Genomic DNA, 23,967 nt, shown 5'->3' on the forward strand with positions numbered 1-23,967 from the left:
TGTGCAGGCTGCCCAGCGGCTGGATGTCCAGCTGTGGGCGGCCCTGGCCAGCGGCTCCGTGGAATCTCTGCAGAGCGGGGCCGGCTGGAGAGAATTTCGGGGGGAGGGACGGAGTGCCTCCCCCCCACTGCGAATGTCACCCTTTGAAAAGGTAAGTGACTTTCATACATCCTTAGTAAGAAGGTGGAGCAGTAGATGCCATTGCCTACTTGCTTACTGGCTCTCTACCAGTTAGGCAAACAAGTGGCAATGATGAGAAATAGGAGGAGCAATAGCAGCTAGAGAGAATAATAATAATTTATATATTGCTTTCCACAGTGGTATCAAAGCAGTTAAAATGGCATAAAACCAAAAATAAATATAACAATAAAACAACACAATACAAATTTAGTCAGCAGTAAAACTGAATACTCTACTGGGTGCTACAAACCATAGCTGGCTGGGTCACACTTCAGGGAAAGCCTGTGTGAAGAGATAAGTTTTAAGATGACGTCTAAACTTTAGAACGATGGGGTGTGTCTACTGTCAGTTGGTAAAGTGTTCTAGAGGGTGGGTGCTGCAACACTAAATGCTCTACTGCAAGTGCTCCTGAGGCGAATGATGGTGAGAAAGTAGACTCACTGAGGGAGGGGGCCCATCAAGGGTGTCTTACCCAAGGCCTTTCCAAAACCTGGAACCAGCACTGCTTGTAGTATTTCTCCGGTATACATTTACAATGTCATTGCAATGCATATTCTTTTACACCGAACACAACATGTAGCACATAACTTCCCATGTGTGGTCTCTGGAGGATTTACAAAGGCCATTGCATGTGCTGGAAACGTTACATCAGGATAGTCCCATAACATTTCATGCTCACTTGTATATGTGAGAGAACATGAATCCAAGTTTGGATTTGGAGTTTGGGGAGGTGTGCATGAAAGAGCCTGATCCCACCACCCCAATGATAAACATATTCAGTTATCGAGGCTTGTGTTTTAAGAGATCATTCCTCTTCTCTTTTAATCAATTTCTCTTTTTCATGGAAACTGTGGGTGCAAGGCACCTCCTGTAAAGCCACTGCTTCCACTAATTTTACGCATCTGGATTGCACTCTGTCCACATTTTTATGCAAAAATTATTATGTCTGTGTGTACTTGTTGTTCAGTCGTTCAGTCGTGTCCGACTCTTCGTGACCCCATGGACCGTAGCACGCCAGGCCTTCCTGTCCTGCGCTCTCTCCCGGAGCGTGCTCAAGTCCATATTCATTGCATCGGTGATGCTATCTAGCCATCTCATCCTCTGCCGTCCCCTTCTCCTTTTGCCTTCCATCTTTCCCAGCATCAGGGTCTTTTCCAGGGAGTTTTCTCTTCGCATTAGGTGGCCAAAATATTTGAGCTTCAGCTTCAGTATCTGTCCTTCCAATGAGCACTCAGGGTTGATTTCCTTTAGGATGGACTGATTTGACCTCCTTGCAGTCCAGGGGACTCGTAAAAGTCTTCTCCAGCACCACAGTTCTAAAGCATCAATTCTTTGGCGCTCAGCCTTCCTTATAGTCCAGCTCTCACACAGCCATACGTTACTACTGGGAAAACCATAGCTTTGATTATATGGACCTTTGTCAGCAAGGTGATGTCTCTGCTTCTTACTATGCTGTCTAGGTTTGCCATAGCTTTCCTCCCAAGGAGCAAGCGTCTTTTAATTTCATGGCTACAGCATTGTTTAGCTTAACCAAGGTCCAGTCCAAAGAACAGCTCCCTAAACTGAAGATATACAGAAAATATGTTAAGAGCAGTCCTGGGTGCTGAGGATTGAAGACAAAAGGAAAACAAAACATTAAGGACTGAATCAAAGGGATACAAATACAGACACACTTTTTACAACCAGATATGCTGTTGTAGGAATGTTGCAGAGGTTATTGTGGGTTTGCAGCACTGTCAATATAAACCTGGACCAAAGTAGATATGTCATCACAGACCCATCTCTTTCAAAGCAAATCTACTCAATCACACATAAAGGCATTAAGAGCAAAAGGGGTGCATTAAGGGTGCTTGAATCTCCCCCTATCTGTGGCTTCCCTGCAGTGTCCTTCAAGGTTATTTTTTTTTACCCTCAGCTGGACTATGATATAGAAGTAAGCCTAACTGTGGGAAGGAGAAGTGCTTAGCATCCCTCACCAGGCTGCTCATGTTGTTCTTAAAATTGGATACCAACTGCTGGTTTATATGTACTCGGGGCAGGCCTGTATTTAAAGAGAAAGGTCTCACGCTGTCACACCTACTTTGGCCCTGTGCCGCAAAATAGTAAAAGACACGCACTGAAATTGTATATTGATATAATCCAGCCCTTGGGTAATCAAATATTGCAGAGCACTATTGTTTGCAATCATTTTAGTCTAGAGACTATCCTGAGTATTTAGTGAGGTATCCTGCTGGGATAAGAGAGGCCAGATAGGGTGTATCAGGCCAGTTAGACTTTTAGAGGCTGTCAAATTATTCTTCTTCCATTCTCTTAATTATCAGGGGTCAAATTTTGTTTAAAGCCAAGTAGTTGGCATGCTAATCCTGGATGCATGTGACATATAAGCCATGGTTCAATTACCTTTTTCCTCATGCGAAAACTAATTTTGCTGGCCCCAAGCCAGGTATGCAGTATGATAATGTCCACTATTAACTTGGCAATCTCTTTCCATCAGACTACAAATGGAATGCTGTATTCTCTAATTTGTGTGAATGCCTAATCTTTTAACAATAGCCCTTCACTGTGCAAAAATCTAATAGAACAGTCCAAAATGTGGGTGGCCAGATAGGAGCTCTTGATTTTTAAACTGGTAAGAGGGAAGATAGTCCAGCCAAATAAGGAACCATGCAAACAATATAATTGTAAACCAAATCCAAAGTGTTTATTCTCCCAATTTAGTTTGGAAACTCTTTTTTATGGGTAGGGTGGCTTTATCAATTTATTGTGTGATTTTTTTAAGAGAGCCATTGTTGCTTTGTTGCTTTTTCCTTTTTAGCTCCTCTTTCAAATTAACTTAGAGCCACACTGCACCTTACGCTAACTGTATAGCATGTAGCTGAAGCTTGTCTTTCTTTTTTTTACTCTAATGTAAGCATGCATGGCCCCAGTTTGGATTTGCACCACCATGCTCCAGGAGGTGAGGGTTAAACTGCCCCCCCCATTTCCCTGCTGAATTTCCCTCTCCTTCACAGAGGGTTCAAAAACAGTTAAGTTTCCATTGGTGTCAATGGAGACTTTTTTTTCCTCTTTTTAAAAATCACCCTCTTGCAGGGAGGGGGAGCTTTTCAGGCAAAAATAGTGGTGTTGTGGGTGGGGGAGGTTTAACCCTATCCTCCTGGGGTCTAGTGGTCCCAATTAGAATTGTGGCCATGCATGCTTAGACTAGAGTAAAGGGGGAAAAAAGCTTCGGCTACCCACTGCATGCTAGTGTAACATGTAGTTTGGCTCTCAGTTCTGTTGTGTGAAGGCTTTTGAGCTATGTACCTAGGAAATGGACTGTATGATCACCTGGAGAGGGGTCTCCTATAATGATGGTTATATTGGGGTTGACATCCTCCTTAGGGGTTGAGAGACTGGGAAAGGGGGAAAGTGATTAGATACCTTATACCTTTTCCATCTTCCATTCTCTCCCTCTACCAGATGGACCATGTTTGCCTTACCAGCTTGACCTTAGGTCTGCTGGTGATACTATTGAATGCCAGGTCTGTCCATAATAAAATCTCCCTGATTTAATTGTGGATGAGGTGGCCAACCTGGCTTGTGTTACTGACACCTGGGCAGGGGGAACTGGAGGAAGTTAGTTTGGCCCAGCTGTGCCCTCCTCCATACTCGGTTCAGCACCAAAATAATTTTGAGGGCTGAGGTGAGAGGGGTTGCTGTGAACTATAGGAATTCAATCCTCTTCTCCAGATTTCTTGTCTTTTTGAGTGCCAATCTGGTATGTTTGCATCTTGTGTTGGACTGACACTCACTGGAGAGTCTCCTGGTCTACCGCCCATCCTATTGCCCATCAGTCCTCCTGTCTTACCTGATGGAGGTGATCTTAGATTTGGTTTTGAGAACTCCCAAGATTAATTGGGGGGGTGTCTCAACATCTATGCCAAAGCCATGGTACCTGGGTGGCTCAGGACTTCACAGTCTCTATGGCAACCATGGGGCTGTCTTAACATCTTATCAGCCCAATCCCTGTAGCAGGACACACTCTTGATTTAGTTTTCTCTACCAGGCAGGAGGATGGTACTGTGGAAGTGAGGATCTTGCATCTATTCCCTTCTCATAGTCAAACCACTTCCTGCTGAAGTTTAGCTCACAGTGATTATTTCACTCTCCAAGAGCAGGGGACCTGTAGGAATGGTCTCTCAGAGGCTAATGGATTCTGATAAGATCCTGGAGGGCTCTGAGGATTTTTCCAGCTGTTATGCCTAGTGTTTCGTTTGAATGCTTACATGGTGCTTTGCAGTACTATCCTCTACATGTCTACTCAGAAATAAGTCCCATTGAGTTCAGTGAGGTTTACTCCTACGTAAATGGATATAGGATTGAAGCCACTAGAGACAAAATATCTATTACTCCCCCTGCTTCCTCTTAGTTTTTTCTTTTGGTGATCCTGAAGTCTGCAACTACAGCAATGTATGCTAACAACTTTTGAAAGACATACTCAAAATCTCCTCCAAATTTACCAGGGACTCCCCCTGATAAATAGGAGCTATTTGGGCATATGGATGTTGTAGAAGAACCTTTGTGAACCAGGCTGTACAGCATGCGTACACACACACACACACACACACACACACAGTGTCAAACAGTCATTACTGATGATAGCACTCTTTAGAGCTTCTGCAACTACTGAGATGGTTACTGGTCACAGTATGCACTATCCTCATCTAGCTTTGTGCATACAGAGTTTTATCTGTGTTACCTGTATACAGAAGGGTTACAGGTGTGGAGTGGGAAGATGTATCTTGTTTCTAGTTGGCATATGAGCAGTTCTTTGGAAGCTTATTGCCTACCAATATCCATTTTGCAACCAAACAGCTGAAAAGTACTAACTTCTAACAAGCAGTGAAAGTGTTCCAATATAAATAAGAGCAAAGGGATAAACAAGGATGTAGGTGGACTGTGAAGTGTCGCGTGAAGGTTACAATGCAAATCATGATAAGAAAAAACGAGGTTGAATTCTTGCACAGTGAGGTTCACAGTAACTATCCCTGAATATTTACCTTAAAATTTAGCTAATTATTGAACTTCAGATAACCCAAAACTTGAATAGTTAGCACCTTTTACACTTCTGTTTACTTTCTGGATGTTGCTAGCACCCAGTAGTCTCTCTCTCTCAATCTCTCCCATGACTTATTTCCCCTGGCACAGTAGTTGTCAAACTGTGTTCCAGGAAACTCTAGGGGCCAATCTACATTGTGCCCGCCATTGCAATGAATTCGGTGTCCCGTCGGGTTAAACACTCTCGCATTAAAACATGATTATTCACACTCACCCATTTTCTCAGTTGCAGTGCTTCATCGAATGCCGGATCTCGGTTCACACTCGTGTGCTGCTATGCTGTTTTCCTGTGCACGCTTGTCTGATCTCGGATGCTAAGTGGGGTCAGCCCTGGTCAATAGTTGGATGGGCGACCGCCTGGGAATCAGGCTTCCTGAACTTATCCCCTCCTATCCCCCGCTCTGGATGTTTTTTTTTTAAAAAAAATTGAGGCATTATCCTCACAGAATCGGGGCTTCTCTGCGATGTATTTTTTCTAATTCAGGCATGATCTTCAAAGCTTCTAAGTTGTGAAGCTTCACAACTTCAAATCTTCAAAGATCATGCCTGACTTAGAAAAAAAAAAACATCACGGAGAAGCCCCGATTCTGCGAGGATAACGCCTTAATTTAAAAAAAAAAATCTGGATCAGGGGAAAGGAGGGAGTAAAACTTAATCTCATTTGAAGGGGTAGAACAACCCCCTGCTCAGTGCAGGAAGCCTGATTCCCAGGCAGTCACCCATCCAACTACTGACCAGGGCTGACCCTGCTTAGCTTCTGAGATCAGACAGGCATGCACACATACAGCCCTCTGCTTGTTGCTGAGGAAATGGGGGCTGCTGAGGAAGCTATGTGATCAGTAGCTGGAAGAAGACATGGCGCCATCGAGAGCTGTGATTGGACAGGAGGGAAATACAAACACCGCCGTATATGGACAGGAGGGGGAGTGGACTATGACCGGATACAGTAGTGAAGGCAGAAAATCAGAGCACATTAAGGGGAAATACTGGGATATTAGGATATTGAAAGCGGGAGCACGGAAGTGGGAAATTCCGGTTCCAATTCGAGGCGGCTACTGCATAGTGTGAAAGGCAGGTGATGAAACCTCTTTGAAAGCGAAAAAAGGTAGTAAGTGTAGATCTAGGGATGTACGAAAGTTCCGCCACGGATCTCGCGGAGGCCAAAACTGGTGGCGGAATGGCCCGCCCCCACCCCCCCAGGATGGGACTTACCTGGGGCGGATCTTCCTGGTGGCGGCGGCTCCGGTGGCGGTTCAGCGGCAGCGGCTGCGGCGGCTGGTCTTCCGACCGGCTGCCGCCGCCGCCATTTCCAGGTTTTAAAAAAACAAAAACAAAAAAATGTGATAGGCTACGTAAAGATTTACATAGCCTATCATGGCTAGGTTTTAAAAAAAACACCGTGATAGGCTACGTAAATGTTTACGTAGCCTATCACGGCTGACTTAAAAAACAAAAAACGCGCGTACACAAATGGCGGCGGCCATGGCGGTGGCCATGGCCGCCGCCATTTGCGTTCCTTATTTTGGCACGTCTTAGTCTATGTAAACATTTACGTAGACTAAGATGGCGAAAATAAGGGGAATGCAAACAGTGTAGATGCTACGCTATTTGCGTTCACCTTATTTTCGCCGTCTTAGTCTACGTAAATGTTTACGTAGACTAAGACGTGCCAAAATAAGAAACGCAAATGGCGGCGGCCATGGGTGCCGCCATTTACGTACACGCATATTTTTTTTTTTAAAAAAATCAGCTGTGATAGGCTACATAAAGATTTACGTAGCCTATCATGGCTGACTGCAGGGACGCAAACGGCGGCGGCTACGGCCGCCGCCATTTGCGTCCCTGCTAGCCAGCAGCCGGATGTCCGGCTTCTGGCGGAGCCGGCCGGCGGCTCCGCAGAATCGCCGCGGAGCACAGCCGGCCGGCCAGGATTCCGGGGGGGGAGGAACAGAGTGCCTCCCCCCCCGGCGAGGATTCCGAGGTGGGGGACAGGACACCTCCCCCCGCAGCATCAGCATAATCCCCAAAAGATAAGTACCTTTCGTACATCCCTATGTAGATCCAGCCTTGGTCTAGAATGAAAAGTTCTATAGTGGTGGGCAAGCTGGTGTGCAGCATACACATCATGTAAAGGCATAGGAACTTCGAGGTTTATTTAAATGGGCAACCCTCACTGATGGGTATGCAATTGTGGGTTTCAAGTGCCACAGAGTTTGACTATAAGCAGTAGGATACATGAGCATATCTAAAAGAAAATAGTGTATGAGAAATGAAAATATTAGGTGAACGGTCAATAAGTTTGTTGTTGCATGCCTACATTCATTTTGAGATGCAAAATGGCAAATATTTTCTGAGCTGCAAACAGAAATGAAAAGATGGCAGCTCCCATCAGCTTCACTGGTATCTGCAGGCAGCTTTGAAAGAATCCTGGATCTTTTGCCTACTGATAACTGATAAAAGCTTCATTGCTGCATATTTAAGCCCTGTCTAGATTTCCTGACTAGCATGGCTAGACTATTGTTTTGTTACAGGAAGGAGGACCTTATCATCCTATACTCTGTCCCCTTCAATGACTTTTTATCCATCCCCCACTCCAATTCAATTTCTCTCCTTATCCCAGGTTCTCTGCACTTGCTCATCTGTACCATTTTGACCTTTTGTCTGCCTCCTTCCCTGACAATTTTCTCAGCTTCATTCTGATTTCTCTCCCTGTTATTCCTACATGTCCTTGCAATTTAGGGTAGCTTGCTTGTGCTACCCCTATCTCTAACTCCCTCTTGCTCTGATTGTTTCTCTCCCCACCCCCCAATCTCAGCTTTTAGCGGTGGGCGATGCAATCCCTTTAAGCCACAGTATTTGGACATGTGCCAATTTAGTCCTGTTGTCTTCAACGGGACTAACTTTGGTTCAAATCCACATCTTACTGTGCATCTGGTTTGTAGATTTGCGGACACTCTGTGAGTCATCTCTCCCTCGTATCTTCACTTTGATCCCTCTTATGCACTTTACCCTACAACTGTCTGTTAATGTTCTTCACTTAATTGTTTCTCCATTCTTCCACCTTCCTTTTTCCCTCCTTTTAAAAATTGTATTTGTCACAATGCCTTTTATTTTTATTTTACATTTTTTCTTGTTTCCTGCTTTCTTATGTTGTACTCAGTTTTGTGGTTCATGTTGTTGCTGGAGCCAATAACATCTCCCTGAGATTCAGTATGACAAACAGGATTCCAAACTCTGGTTTTTACAGTTTTAACTTTAGAACTGCATCAAAATAGGTAACTGAATGAAGATGGCACTGCAGTTTTCATCTTTAAAATACCTACCTTTTATCTGAAGAAGCACCGGACTCAAATATCTTTAAGGCATCCCCCACCCCACCCCACTGGCCATTCCGACTATATCTGTAGGATGAAAAGGATTTCAGTACCTAGGCAACCGAAGAAACATATCTAACCCATATTTAAACATTTATTATGTCGTACAATTTCACTGCAGCACAAATATTTATTAAAGGGACCGTGACTGATACTCACTCCATTGGCTCACGGAAGCTGTAATAAACTGAGGTGCTATGAGCCTCCCACAAAAAAGCTTTGCCATGTGCAAATAAGTGTGCTAATTAGTGTGAAATGCTCAGGGTGATGAGGTCTGTAGCTGGGCTTGGTTTGGAGCTTGGCTGTTAAGAGAGATAAGAGCAGTGGGAGGGCTTCTTGGCAGCAGGGAGAACCTGAAATATCCATGTGGCCCTTTTGCCATCTTTGTATTTGACAGAACAGCCCAGGTATGTTGGGATTTAAATATTAAAGGGCCAGGACTTAGAATGGTTAGTCAGGGATGATGCTTGAATCATGTTTACTTACATATATATTAATAGACTCTGCTGAGTTCGCATAGTCTTAGATCTGAAATACAAAATGTAAAATCTAAATTAAAAAAAGCATATACCTGTGGGACCTGATTAGTTTCTCCCAACATTTCTTTTCTGCAAGAGTAACTGTATGAGTTTTGGCATAATTACTTCCCATTTATAAGAGAGGCTGCAAGATTCAACTAGGGGTGTACGAAACCCCGCTTACCTGGCTCCACCAGGTTCCGCAGGTGGGGTGAGGCGATCTGTTTCTCCCCTCCAGAATCCTGCCTGGCTGGCTCCTCTCCGCGGCCAGGCCGCAGAGCCACCAGTCAGGCCAACCCACAGCAGGGCCTCCAGCCGCTGCCAGGGTGGTGCGGACGCAAATGGCGTCCTGTGTAAGGGAAGCCATTTGTGTTCCCCTTTCATTTTTCCATGATAGGCTATGTAAATATTTACGTAGCCTATCACAGCTAAAGCAGGGATGCAAATGGTGTCCCCTACGCCATTTGCACCCCTCTGTTTTGCCGTGATATGAATGGCGTCTGCGGCTGCCATTCGCTTCTTCCATATAGCCGTGATAGGCTACGTAAATACTTACGTAGCCTATCACAGCTAATGCAGGGACGCCATTTGTGTCCCTGTGGAAGCCATGATAGGCTACGTATTTATGTAAACTGTCACGGCAAAACTAAGGGAACACAAATGGCGGCGACTACACAGGATGCCATTTGCATTCCCTTTTTTTTCCACCATGAGAGGCTACATAAGTATTTACGTAGCCTATCACGGCTATATGGAAGAAGCGAATGGCGGCCTCAGACGCGGCCGCCATTCGCAATGCAGCACAGACAGCAGCAGATAGATGCTTTGTTCCAGGCCCATTTTGCGGGGCGAGCCACGGATTTTGGGGGGCCGAATGCGCTGGCATTCGGCCTCACCGAGATCCATGGCGGAATTCTCCGCCATGCCTAGATTCAATACAAGTCAGAGTTTGTTTTCAGTAGAGGCATTGAAGGGGAGAACCTGATCAGGTATAGTGTCTCCTACCAGTATAGGTAATACTAGACTAGAAGGAGAAGTTAGTGTGGCATAGTGAACTATAGAAGCCTGGATTCAAATCCTGGCTTGATGGATTACCTTCAGCAAGTCACTAACTGTGTCTCGGCTTAGCCTACTGTGCATAGTCTTGGGAGGGTGAAATTGGATAACCCTATATATGCTACTCAGAGGTTACTCCTTAGACAAAAGCAGCATGTATAGGGTTACCCAATTTCACCCTCACTTACATTGTGCTTTCTTTGGTAATCGATAAAACATTGACTGCAAAGGTTCCTTTGCAACGATTTTACAGAAATTTGAATTTTGAACAGTGATGATGTAAAATGGTTTCCTTTCTAGGTTTCTGTTACTTAGTGGGTATCTCACAGACCGGCTTGCCTCCATAAAACCACTTCAGAGTACTTTGGTTTGCCAACACTACTACAACCATGACGTGCAAGGGGCCAGCAGCAGATGTTTAAAATAGAGATGTGATAGATAAAAGCAGATAGAGATGTGCAGCCCCCTCCCACCAAAAGATTTTATAAATCTTATCAGTTGTTTTATCATCCCTCAAAGCCTGAGCAGGATCCTACAAATTCACCTTCACTTTAGCTGAGGGCTGAAATGTAGGGGTGTACAAAACCCCACTTACTTTGCTCCGCTGGTGTCCTCGGGGGGGGAGGCGATCCAGTCCACCCCCCAGAATCCTTGACGGAGGGGAGGTGATCTGTTCCTCCCCCCTGGAATCCTCCCCGGCTGGCTCTGCTCCGCGGCATGTTCACGGAGCCACCAGACAAGCTGATCCGCAGCCAGGCTGCTGTGGATGCAAATGGCGTCCTGCATAGGGGATGCCATTTGCGTCGCTGCTGTAGCCGTGATAGGCTACATAAATATTTACGTAGCCTATCATGGCTAAAGCAGTGACGCAAATGGCGTCCCCTACACAGGACGCCATTCGTGGCCACACATCGGAGCAGCGGCCAGCAGCGGCTGGATCCGGACCACCGGAGGCAGGTAGGATCCAGTCCGTGGGGACTTTGCGGGGTGGTGGGGGGATTGCTCCATTCCGCCATGGACTCTGGGGGGCCTCACTGGAGTCCGTGGCGGAATTCTCCGCCATCCCTACTGAAATGTCACAACAACTGTAGGTGTGCCACACATAAATTTTTACATTCTTTCATGGTGACTACCCTTAATTTGTTAAATCAAGCTGCGTGCAAGTAACTTCCATCAAATGGCCTGGGAAAGTTAGATAGGAGGTGTACATAACTACCCACTTCCCCAATAATCCATTGTGTCCCCTGCATGAGGTATATATTTCTGTGTATATAGTGAGTATATATGTATTTGGATATATTGGGATTAAAGGGAAAAGATGAAATCTTGTTTGGAACAGAAGGAGCAATAATGCTGTCTAAGAAAAATCCATGTGGCCTTTTCTTGTTTTAAAATGTATGGTAAAGCATCTAGCCTCACTAAAACATTTCACAGTAATTTATGAGCTAGGATATATATCTTAGCATTATTAGCTTGAAATATATTTAGGTCTACATATATCAAACACTTCACTGCCATTCATGAGGTATTATATGATTACTATCTTGAAAGCAATGATTCTCTTTGTGAAAGCTAAATTTAATTTGCTCCAATTGGATATTTAGTGTCTCTGTGGTTTATAAATTTTGGATAAGCAGGTAGCCCTTTTATTTTAATAACACAGCATTTAATGAGTGAACAGATTTTTGAAAAATGAGCTGGCTGGTTTAAAAACAATCCCTTTCAGAGACATTACAGTATAGCTAATCTAAAGCATGAATGAAATATTCCCATACAGTGTATAGAACAAGGTGTAAAGGATTATAGGATTGTAAAAATAGCCAAGTAAAACGTAAGTAACGTAACATAGCTGCAATTGGCTAGAAGCTTTCAAGGACAGCAAAAGATATGACTGGACACCTGAATGACAGAATGACCGCTTTTCTGATCCCTTGTCCTTTAACAAGTTTTTTTTCTACAACTTCCATGCATACCTTTGAAACATAAATACATTCTTTGTACTTCAGAGGCATCATTCTGGACAAGCCATTGCTGCTTTTGGAGTATGAAGAACAAAATATGAAGAGCAAAAATACAGCTGTAACAGATGTAACAATATGGAAAGGAAAAAGCTTAATATATAAAACAAATTTTAAAAATAGCACTGTCAAGTGGCAAAATACCTCAAAATATAATTGTTGGAAAAGGCAACTGATACCACTTGGCCTGAACTCTAGTACATAAAGCTTTGGTTGGATGACTGAATAAATCCATTCACCATACCATCCCTATTAGTAATTTTTCAGGATTGCCAGTTTACCAAAGATGGCTGAATAGGTTTATTCAGTCCTCCAGCCAAACCTGTTTCTTTAAATTCATTTTGTCTTATAGATTTTCTGTTAGCCACTGATGAAAACTGTTAACTGAAATGTCGTTGGCCTTCTTTGTTATGATATACAGGTTTTACTTTCCATACTATTATATTAGTTACTGCTATACTGTGATAATACTATTTATATTAATTTGTATTAAAGAATCCTACACAGAGGTATATATTTTCCTTAACTTTGGTTTCCTTTGATGGTATATTTTGTTAAGAATTATTTTGCTTTGTTGTTCATTGCAAGAATATATCAAGAACAGTAATTCCCATCCCTACTTTTCTGCTCTCTAATGGACAGAGGCTAGAAGTATGGGGACAGGGTTCCTCCCAAAAGAGGGTCTATGACCCCCCCTGGCAAAGGCGAAGTACAGGCTGAAGGGGCAGGATTGCAGCTTGAGATCGATATGTATATGGTCAAGGAACACCTAATTACTTTGAATGAGTTCAAATCCCCAGGGCCAGATGAACTGCGCCCTAGGGCAATAAAGGAACTGGCAGAAGAACTCTCAGAACCACTGTCTATTATCTTTGAGAAATCATGGAGGATGAGTGAAGTGCCAGATGACTGGAGGAGGGCTAATGTTGTCCCTATCTTCAAAAAGGGTAAAAAGGAAGAACCTGGGAACTACAGACCAGTCAGTCTGACATCAATCCCTGGGAAAATTCTGGAGCAGATTATACAGCAATCCATCTGTAAGTAGGGATGTCAGAGAATTCCACGACGGATCTCGGTGAGGCCGAATGCCAGTGCATTCGGCCTCCCGAACTCCATAGCGGAACGGCCTGCCCCCCCGCCCCCCCCGCGGATCTCCCCCGGGACGAGACTTACCTGGGGCGGATTTTCTGGGCGGCGGCGGCTGCGGCGGTGGCTGCGGCGGCGGCGGCTGATCTTCTGACCGGCCGCCGCCGCCATTTGCAGTCTTGTCGGGGGGGGGGGGTTGTTTTTTTTACAAGACGTGCTAGGCTACGTAAAGATTTACGTAGCCTAACATGGCTGGGTAAAAACAAAAACAACCCCCCCACACACATATGCAAATGGCGGCGGCTACGGCCGCCGCCATTTGTGTTCCTCATTTTTGGCCGTCTTAGTCTACGTAAATATTTACGTAGACTATGACGGCGAAAATAAAGGGGAACACAAATAGCATAGCGGGCGCTATTTGCGTCCCTTTTTGACTCACCATTTTAGCCTATGTAAATATTTAAATATTTACATATTTACATAGGCTAAAATGGTGAATCAAAAAGGGATGCAAATAGCGCCCGCTACGCTATTTGCATTCCCCTTTATTTTCGCCGTCATGGTCTACGTAAATATTTACGTAGACTAAGACGGCCAAAAATAAGGAATGCAAATGGCGGCGGCCGTAGCTGCCGCCATTTGCATATGCAGTTTTTGTTTGTTTTTTTAACCCAGAGCCCTCCGTGGCCGGAAATCCAGCTGCCACAGCTGCCACGGAGCACAGCCGGCCATGGAGGATTCCGGGGGGAGGAATGGATCGCCTCCCCCCCCCGTCGAGGATTCTGGGGGGAGGGACAGAATGCCTCCCCCCCACCATCAACATAATCCGCGGAAAGGTAAGTGACTTTCGTACATCCCTATCTGTAAGCTAGGGATGTACGAAAGTCACTTAACTTTTTGACGGGGTGATTCACGGTGGGGAGGAGGCACTCCGCACCTCCCCCTGAAATCTTGATCTGGCCGGCTCTGCTCCGCGGACATTCCGCGGAGCCACTGGCCAGGGCCACCCGCAGCCAGACATCTGGCTGCTGGGCAGCCTTCCGTAAAAAAAACACCGCGTAAGCAAATGGTGGCGGCTACGGCGGCCGCCATTTGTGTTTCATTTTTTTCGCTGTTTTAGCCTACGTAAATATTCATGTAAGCTATTACGGTGAAAAAAGGGGAACGCAAATAGAGCCCACTACGCTATTTGCGTTCCCCCTTTTTTCACCGTAATAGCTTATGTAAATATTTATGAAGGCTAAAACAGCGAAAAAAAGGGAGCGCAAATGGCGGCCACCATAGCCGCCACCATTTGCATACGCTGTTTTTGTTGTTGTTGTTGCCATGATAGGCTACATAAGTATGCTTATCACGTAAGCCTACCACTACACTATGTAAGTGGTGGCCGCCATTTGCGTGGCTGGCTTTGCTGTGACAGGCTACGTAAATACTTACGTAGCCTATCACGGCAGCTTGGCCGGATGCAAATGGTGGCTGCTATGGCAGCTGCCATTTGAGTCTGCAGCAGCCAGCCAAGAGGCCAGCTGCCGCCATCGGAGCTGCCGCCGGAGCAGCCGCCGCCGGAACATCCGCCCCAGGTAAGCTTCGTCCTGGGGGGGATTCCGTGGGGGGGCGGGGGGTGGGAGGCCGTTCCGCCACAGGTTTGGGGGCCCAAAAGCTAGTGCATTTGGCCTCACTGAAATCCGTGGCGGAATTCTCGGCCATCCCTACTGTAAGCACCTTGAAAACAAATCAGTGATTACTTGAAGCCAACATGGATTTGTCAAGAACAAATCCTGCCAGACAAATCTAATCTCATTTTTTGATCAGGTAACCTCCCTTGTGGACTGTGGGAATGCTGTGGACATAATATACCTCAACTTTAGCAAAGCTTTCGACAAAGTGCCCCATGATATCCTGATGAGCAAACTAGCTCAAAGTGGGCTAGATGAAACAACGATCCGGTGGATCCACAGTCGGCTACAGAATCAGACTCAAAGAGTGCTTATCAATGGGATCTTCTGAAATTGGGGAGAGGTAATGAGAGAGATACCACAGGGTTCAGTCCTCAGCCCAGTGCTCTTCAACATTTTTATTAATGACTTGGAGGAGGAGGTGCAGAGAATGCTGATCAAATTTGCAGGTGACACAAAATTGGGCGGGATAGCTAATACTTTGGAAGACAGAAACAAAATTCAAAGTGATCTTGGTAGACTGGAGCGCTGGGCAGGAAATAACAAAATAAAATGTAATAGGGATAAATGCCAAATTCTGCACCTAGGAAAAAGAAACCAAATGCACAGTTACAAGATGGGGGATACGTGGCTCCACAACACTACAAGCGAGAAGGACCTTGGAATTGTAGACCACAAGCTGAATATGAGCCAACAGTGGGATGTGGCTGCAAAAAAGGCAACTGCTATTTTGGGCTGCATTAATAGAAGCATAGCTTCCAAATCCCGGGAAGTTCCCTCTACTCAGCACTGGTTAGGCCTCATCTGGAGTACTGTGTCCAGTCATGGGCACTGTACTTTAAGAAGGGTGCAGACAAGCTGGAGAGGGTTCAGAGGAGGGCAACAAAGATGATCAGGGGACTGGAAACAAAGCCCTATGAGGAGAGACTGAAAGAACTGGGCATGTTTAGCCTTGGGAAGAGAAGACTGAGGGGAGATATGATAGTGCTCTTCAAGTACTTGAAAGGTTGTCACAGAGAGGAAGGCCAGGATCTCTTTTCGATCATTGCAGAGTGCAGGACACAGAATAATGGGCTCAAGTGACAGGAAGCCAGATTCTAGCTGAACATCAGGAAAAACTTCCTGACTGTTAGAGCAATACAACAATGGAACCAATGACCTAGGGAGGTAGTGGGATCTCCCACACTGGAGGCATTCAAGATGAGGCTCGACAGCCATCTGCCGGGGATGCTCTGACTTGGATTCCTTCATTGAGCAGCGGGTTGGACTTGATGGTCTTGTAGGCCCCTTCCAACCCTACTATTCTATGATTCTATGCTTCTGTGATTCTATGATTCCTGCTTTAATCTGCAAGTCTGCATCTGGCAAGCACAAACTTAAAACCACTGGATTTAGAAGTAAAATGTACTTGAACCCTGAGTGGATTGAGGTTCTTTGTGCAAAACCTATAAAGCAACAAGACATCTTTGCTGCTCTGATGCAAACTGAGAAGGCTAGTCAAGGGCAAATGTAGGATCTATGGAAGTACCCTTTTGCTCTGGAAGGATGCTGTGAATACGTCATCCAGACAGGGACTTGCATAAGACTGTTTCTGCTGCATCCACCCACATGGAATTTTGCCTTTGGGTGAACATTAGGATTTATGTTCTCTGCAATGCCTGAATCTCTTCACCTCTTGGAATTAAATGTAACACAGTTTATGCATCAGGGTTGTTGTTGCCAAGATAATCTTTCCAATCTGGGTAAAAGTATATATTCTCTAACCTAACATGAGTTGGCCTTCCTCTTTTCAGCCATCTCTCACTCAAGTTTCTAGTTTATACAGAAAGAGGGGGGCAATGTGTTGTTATTACCATTGAATTCCTAGAGCAGTTTACATATTCCTAACAAGATGATACCAAAAATTATGTAGCAAATAAATGCTAGGCCCACAGCTTTATTACTCGTACTCCATAGTATTCCTTAGAATGTCACTTCGTTGAAAGTAGCTACATATTGAATATAGTTGCATAAATGAACAACACATTTGCAGGTACTACAGCTGATGACACTGTTCTACCTGTGTCTGTCTCTGTTGAAGTGGCTCTCCAGTTGGACTCCCAGCCCCAGCAGACCCAGCCAGCATGGCTAATGATCAGGGATGATGGGAGTTATTGCCTAACAATGTCTGGAAGGCCAGAGGTCTCCTACACCCAGGCCAGATCTACACCTTGTGTCATATCATTACAATCCCATCATGGTAATGCTATATCCTACTTGAGCATTTACACCTCGTAGGACACACCATGACATTTGTTGCAGTATACTGGATAATGTGGAATAAAAAGCAGGAAATAACACTGCAAAAGCAGTATATCAAATGTGTAATGTGCCCCAACAGTTATCAGTACTCTTCAGTACCGCTATAAAGCAGTAGTGCAGATTTAGCCTTGGTTTATAGTGCAATCTTATGCATATTTATTCAGATGTAAGCCCCATTGTGTTCAATGGGACTTACTCTCAGGTAAGTGTGTATAGGACTGCAGCCTTAATCAATTCTCCCTTATTGTAGAATGCAGATTGCATATCAGTGAGCTGTATGGGATCATAATATAAGAACAACAACAAGGCGTATTATCGTGTCTCCTTAGTTCATGAAACTGAGACATTATGGAGTGAGCAATATCTGGGTTTAGTTTATTTGAATTCTTTATGGCAGGCTCCCCCTTGACTGTTTAAGGATTCTCTCTGGGGAACTGATGTGGGGTAGTGGATGTACTGCCTTCTAGAAATGCCTGCTGTTTGCTTCCACCTGGGCTGGTTGTATATTTGTAAGTAAATAGGATATTATAAAGACACCATAAATCAGCTTTCCCCAACCTGGTGCCCTACAAATCCCATCATCCCCAGTCAGGTAGAAGCAAGCAGCAGGCATTTCTGCAAGGAAGAGCATCTACTACCCCACTTCAGATTCCCAGAGAGGGCTCTTAAACTGTCAAAGTGCATTCAGCTTTCTCTGTGCTTTTAGCTATTCTAAATTGCAAACTGCTCTCATACACCTCCCCCCCCCCCCAAACACACCTCCTTTATATCAAGCAGACAGACTACCAACTATTCCCTAACCATTAGTTCCCCATGAGGTGGCCATCCTGGGCTGTTAACAAGCAGCCTTCCTAGTAAAGGAGTGGTCATACAGTAGCCATAACACCATTTGCATTGTCTTGTGTGCTATAAATGCATTAGGAGCATGCATTTACCCCTCCCCCTCCCCTTCCCTTGGGAGCCTACCATTGGCCTATTGCTTGTCAAAGCAAGGCAAGAGGGAATATACAACCAGGGTAATAGGTAGGGATAGAGGAGAATTTTGTTCAGTTTGCATTTTAATAACTTACCAAACTTACACCTCAAATCAATATGTGAACAGGTTATTCTTTGGAGTTTGCGCATCTCAGAATTTTGCATTGCAGCTGTCCAAACAAAGTGCACACAAATATGTGTATATTATTAGGAGAAATGTTACACAAATGCAGACAAAATTTTGATGCACATTTTTTTTCAAAAAATTCACGAACTGCTACAGAAACAAGATGGAACAAACTGTGGGTTGGAAACAATAAAAAACCGAGAGAAACTAACATTGACAAATTCATCTATCCCTAATCAAAGCCTGCAGAGAATGTGCCTGTACTTTGAATTCTCCCCACTGCCTTTTGCCATGGACCAGGGGGAATCCTCACGGCAATGGGTTTAGTTTGCTCTCCACTTTGCAGCATTTTTTACTGAAGTTGAATCTGCCCTGTCTGGGGACACATAGGGCTTGAAAACCCGGATTATCCTAAAGCTCACCTGGGGCTCTCAGCAGGTCACATGGCAGTTTACTGCGAATTACTGCGAATTGTTTGGGTGGCTACTGGGTGGAGTCTCATCCATGTCATTATTTAGAGAGCCTGTTCTCTCCCTCCCACTCTCACCTTATTCTGCCCCTTCTGCTTTCTCTGGCCGGTGTGTGTGTTAGCACCCCCCACGCTCCCCACCCTATGTCTGACCCTCCCCACCCAATTTTTAAAATCTATTTTCCCTCTAAAACCACAATAACACAATAGCAACAGGGCTAAATGCTCAGACCCATTGATTTCATTTAACTTAGGGACTGGAACCATCAGGTGGAGTAGTTCTTTCCTAGTTGACTTTGCCCAACCTCTACTTGATGGCAAAGTAAAGACTTCTCCTCCAATGGTGCTATTTTGACTTATCACAATGCCCTAGATTTGCTATAGCACATATCTACTAAAGAATGGACTGGCCATGTCCCCTCCCCCCTTAAATCCTAGGCTTAAATCCTCTTTGACCTGGCAGTGGCCTGGGATGCTCCATTCCCTCTTCTTTCCCCAGTGAAAGTAGTTTTTCCCATTACCATTGAGAAAATCCCTAGGAGCGCAGTTGCAGACCCTCACATTACCACAGTAGTGGGGGCACTAAATCACTTTAGGTATCCTGCTTTTAATCTTTAACATATCCCTGCCTTCTATGCATATTTACTCAGAAGTAAGAAATATATCTCGCACCCCTATAGTGAAAGGGTCAAAAGCTAACTTTAGTAACTTGCCTTAAAGCGCTCGTTTGCTTCTCCGATGCTCTCTTAAAGCACTATTGCAATATTGTGCTTCTTTGATGTGCTGTAGTTTTTCTGTTATGTAAAATCCCTTCTCCGCTTTATCGCTTTATCACAGTAACATTATGGGAGCTTCTCATTGCGAGGAGGGGGAAGGAGAAAGGGTGTGTGTGGAAGCAATAGGCAAAAGTACACATATGGAAAAAATGGGGTGGGAGCAATAACTCCACAGCAGATTGCTGGGATGTGGTGAAATTGGAGTGGGCTGGGAAGCTCTCAGGAGCCTTCAGATGCTGCACTAGAGGACTGGGGATTTTAGTTTCTTCAGGGAAATCTGCACACACAGGGAAAATTAGTTGCTCTCCATAATGTAGTAGCAGCAGGGAGCCTGGACAGGGGCGGGAAACAAGGCTCACTCACTGGTCTCACCACCTTTGTCCACTCACTCCATTCCCCACTTGTAAAGAACTCCACTTGCCCCAGCTGGCTGCAGTTGGTGAAATTGGTGCACTTACTTCAGGTTCATGATGTAGCGCTAATGCTCTATTTCAACGTTGCGCTTTTATGCCTTATCGATTTAAGAGGCTTTTTTAAAAGTTAGAGGCTGTGGGGCTGAGCACACCTTCACTTTACACCAGAGTTTAGTGGCAGGCAAGGAAAAGTAAATATCACAAGATAGCTCAGAACTCCTGAATGGCCAGCTGTGAAATGGCAGAAACATCAGGAAAAATACATGGAGGGAAACACCCCTTGATTGGGGTCAGTGAGATCATGGCCAGGTGAAAGACACAGCCCTATGCAGGGTTCTTTTGATAGAGTAAATGCAGAAGGTTGGTGCACACTGCAACAGAAGCACAGAGAAGCCGAATTAAGGAAAAGAATCGGAGTAGAAGTAGTCTCAGAAAAACTGGTTTTAACTCCAGGGTGGCTATGGGATGGCCACAATGTCATGTACCCCAACGATCTCCAAATGCAGCAAACCCACAGCAAAACCCCTATGGGGACAACCCCCAGGAGTCACAAACCTGGGTAGACATAATTCATTTGGAACTCTGGAGTGCTTGTCTATTAGGGGTGTGCAAAACACTTACCCCATTCTGGCCAGCAGTCTGCAGTGGAAGGGGAGGCGATCCCTCCCTCCCCCCACAGAATCCTCCCCAGCTGGCTCTGCTCCGTGGCAAGGCCGCGGAGCCGCTGGCCAGTGCCGGCTGCAGCCGTACTCCACCCACTGCTGGGCTGTGGCCGCAAATGGCGGCCGCTATGCTGGCCCCCATTTGCGTCCCTGCCAAGCCGTGATAGGCTACATAAGTATCTACGTAGCCCATCATGGCAAAAGGCAAGGACACAAATGGCAGCTGCTACGCCATTTGCATCCCTGTCTTTTGCCGTGATAGGCTACATAGATACTTACGTAGCCTATTACGGGAAAGAGCAGGGTCGCAAATGGCGTAGTGGCCTATCATGGCAAAAGACAGGGATGCAAATGGCGTAGCGGCCGCCATTTGTGTCCCTGCCCTTTGCCGTGATAGGCTATGTTAGGGATGGCAGAGAATTCCGCCATGGATTCTATGGGACCCGGATTCTAAGAATCCAGTCCCCCCCAGAGTCCGTGGCAGAACGGATCACCCCACCCCACCACCCCGCGAAGTCCAACCCTGCTGGATCCTACTTGGCAGGCTGGCACCACTGGCTGTGGCTGTGGCTGTGGCTGTGGCTGCGGCCAGGTCCATCCGCAGCCGGTCTTTAGATGCAAATGGCATCCGGCCTAATGGACGCAAATGGTGTGCGCTACACCATTTGCATCCCTTCCCATGATAGGCTACGTAAGCTTTACGTAGTCTATCACAGAAGGGGAAGGGACGCAAATGGCGTCCGCTAGGCTGGACGCCATTCACGTCCAGAGACCAGCCGTGGCTGGAAATCCGGCAGCAGCTGGCCTTGGCCAGCGGCTCTGCAGACTCGCCATGGAGCGCAGCCAGCCAGGGAGGATTCTGGGGGGGAGGACCAGATCGCCTCCCCCCCAAATCACCCCAGTGGATGCAAGGTAAGGGGGTTTCATACACCCCTAGGTTACGTAGATACTTACGTAGCCTATCACGGCTTGGCAGGGACGCAAATGGCCATTGCGGCCACAGCCCAGCAGCGGCCGGAAGATGACCCGGAGCCACCGCCGCCAGGTAGGTCCGTTCCGGGGGGGATTTCAGGGGGTGGCAAGGGGGGTACTCCGTTCAGCCACAGACTCCGGGGGGCCGGATTCTAAAGAATCCAGCCTCACTGGAGTCCATGGCAGAATTCTCCAACTTCCCTATTGTCTATACTTCTGAAGACAGTAACTCAGTTTGTGGCTTGGTTGCACTATAGCTGGTAGTATCACAGTGCTCTAGATGTTCTGTATGATTGCTGTTATGAACTGTTCATTGGTTGTACCATATATTCATTCATTCATTCATTCATTTATTTATTTATTACATTTATATCCTGCCTTTTTTCCTCCTTAAGGAACCCAAGTACCTAGAGATGTAAAATTCCCAGAAATTTTGAAGCCATGGAAACAAAACCATTCCCCCCCTGCTGTTTTTTTCAGAAAAAAATGGAGATTTGGGGGAAAATTTAAAAATACGTAATACTCTTTCTTTCTTTCTTTCTTTTGCACTCTTTACAGTTCTAAAGTCACTTTGTTGCTTTAGGACAGCCTTCCCCAACCTGATGCCCTCCAGATATTTTAGACTTCAGCTCCTATCAGCCTCAGGCAGGATGGCCAATGGTAAGGAATATTGGCAATTGTAGACCAAAACATCTGCAGGGCACCAGGCTGAGGAAATCTGCTTTAGGAATGTAAAGCAGCCTTTATGTTCCAAAAGTTATATAAGCTCATAAAATTATTATATCTGAAAACTTTAAAAAGTGAACTCACTTAGTAAATTTGTCTGAATAATGTCTGACATTTATTAATGTCTGAATAAACTATGCCTTTAAAATGTAATATACATGATAATTTCATGAGCAAACCAAGTTATACATAACATATTTTAGGCTCCTAGTTTATGTCTGACCAGAGGGAACTTCTGGAAGTAGTCCTTGAAACATCTGAATCATCCTAGAAAACAAAAACAAAAACAGTCTTTGGGAAAAAATGGGGGGAAACTGTTTTTTTCTTATTTTTTTCTGGGTTTTTTTTCCAGGCCTTCACATCTCTATTTGTACCTCTACATTTGGGTATGTGTGCCTGTCTTTATTTGTCATGGATAAATAGTGTATGGCAGAATGACTTGCTTTTAATCTATCCTTACTTTCCTACCATAAGTTGAATAGCTGAATAAGATGATGACCTCCACAAACGTCTTTGCAGGACATTGTGTGAAGGCAGATGAGGCAGCCACCTTGCTAAAGCTAAGCAGGTCTGAGTGTGGTCAGTGTTTGGAGTGGAGAGCACCTGGGAACCACATGTAGCCACTCTGAGTTCCAAAATGGAAGAAAGGTGGGATATAAATGTAATAAACAAACAAAGAAACAAATGTAGTAAGGCTAAGTTCAATACTTGAAGTTTTATGAACTGCCATTCTGCCATACACTATTTATCCATGACAAATAAACACAGGCACACATACCCAAATGTAGAGGTACAAATAGAGATGTGAAGGCCTGGGAAAAAAACCCTCAGAAAAAAACAGTTTTCCCCCATTCTGGAAGTTGTAAATGTCTAACTTTGACTTGCAACTTAATAATATGGCAATATATACTGTAATGAGGATACTCAGTTTGCCATGTCATTCATATATCATATTGTGGGGATGTCAAAACAATTGTACAAGGTCATTAGCTGTGTCCAGTCTATTATCTATTAAAGATTTGACTGTTCTTTTATATGCCAGTGTTTACATTGACACCTGTACTAGCTATATGTTTGAAATGTTTCCAACTTGTAGCTAACATTAATTGCATGTAAGGGAATATCCACCATTGCATGAGTGGACTTCCCTTTGCTCTCTTTCCCTCTGCAGCTCCCTGCACATGTCCCAGTTCTGTTCCAGAGGGTTCCCCAACCCTCTAAATAATATTTTTTTTTTGGGGGGGGGGAGGTCTGCAGGGATAAGGACCCAGAGGATGTTAACAATTATAGGCCAGTGGCCAACATCCCCTTCCTGGGCAAGGTGCTTGAACGGGTGGTTTTAGGACAGCTCCAGGCACTGTTGAATGAAACAGATTATCTAGATCAATTTCAATTGGGCTTCAGGCCTGGTTTTTTGGAATGGAAACTGCCTTGGTCGCCCTGTGAGATGACCTCTGCCAGGAGAGAGATAGGGGGAGTGCGACCCTGTTGATTCTCCTGGACCTCTCAGCGGCTTTCGATACCATCGACCGTGGTATCCT

Source organism: Heloderma suspectum, chromosome 1 (assembly GCF_057233095.1).
Source record: "Heloderma suspectum isolate Gila_16-S chromosome 1, 16-S_ref, whole genome shotgun sequence".
Classification (NCBI taxonomy): domain Eukaryota; kingdom Metazoa; phylum Chordata; class Lepidosauria; order Squamata; family Helodermatidae; genus Heloderma; species Heloderma suspectum.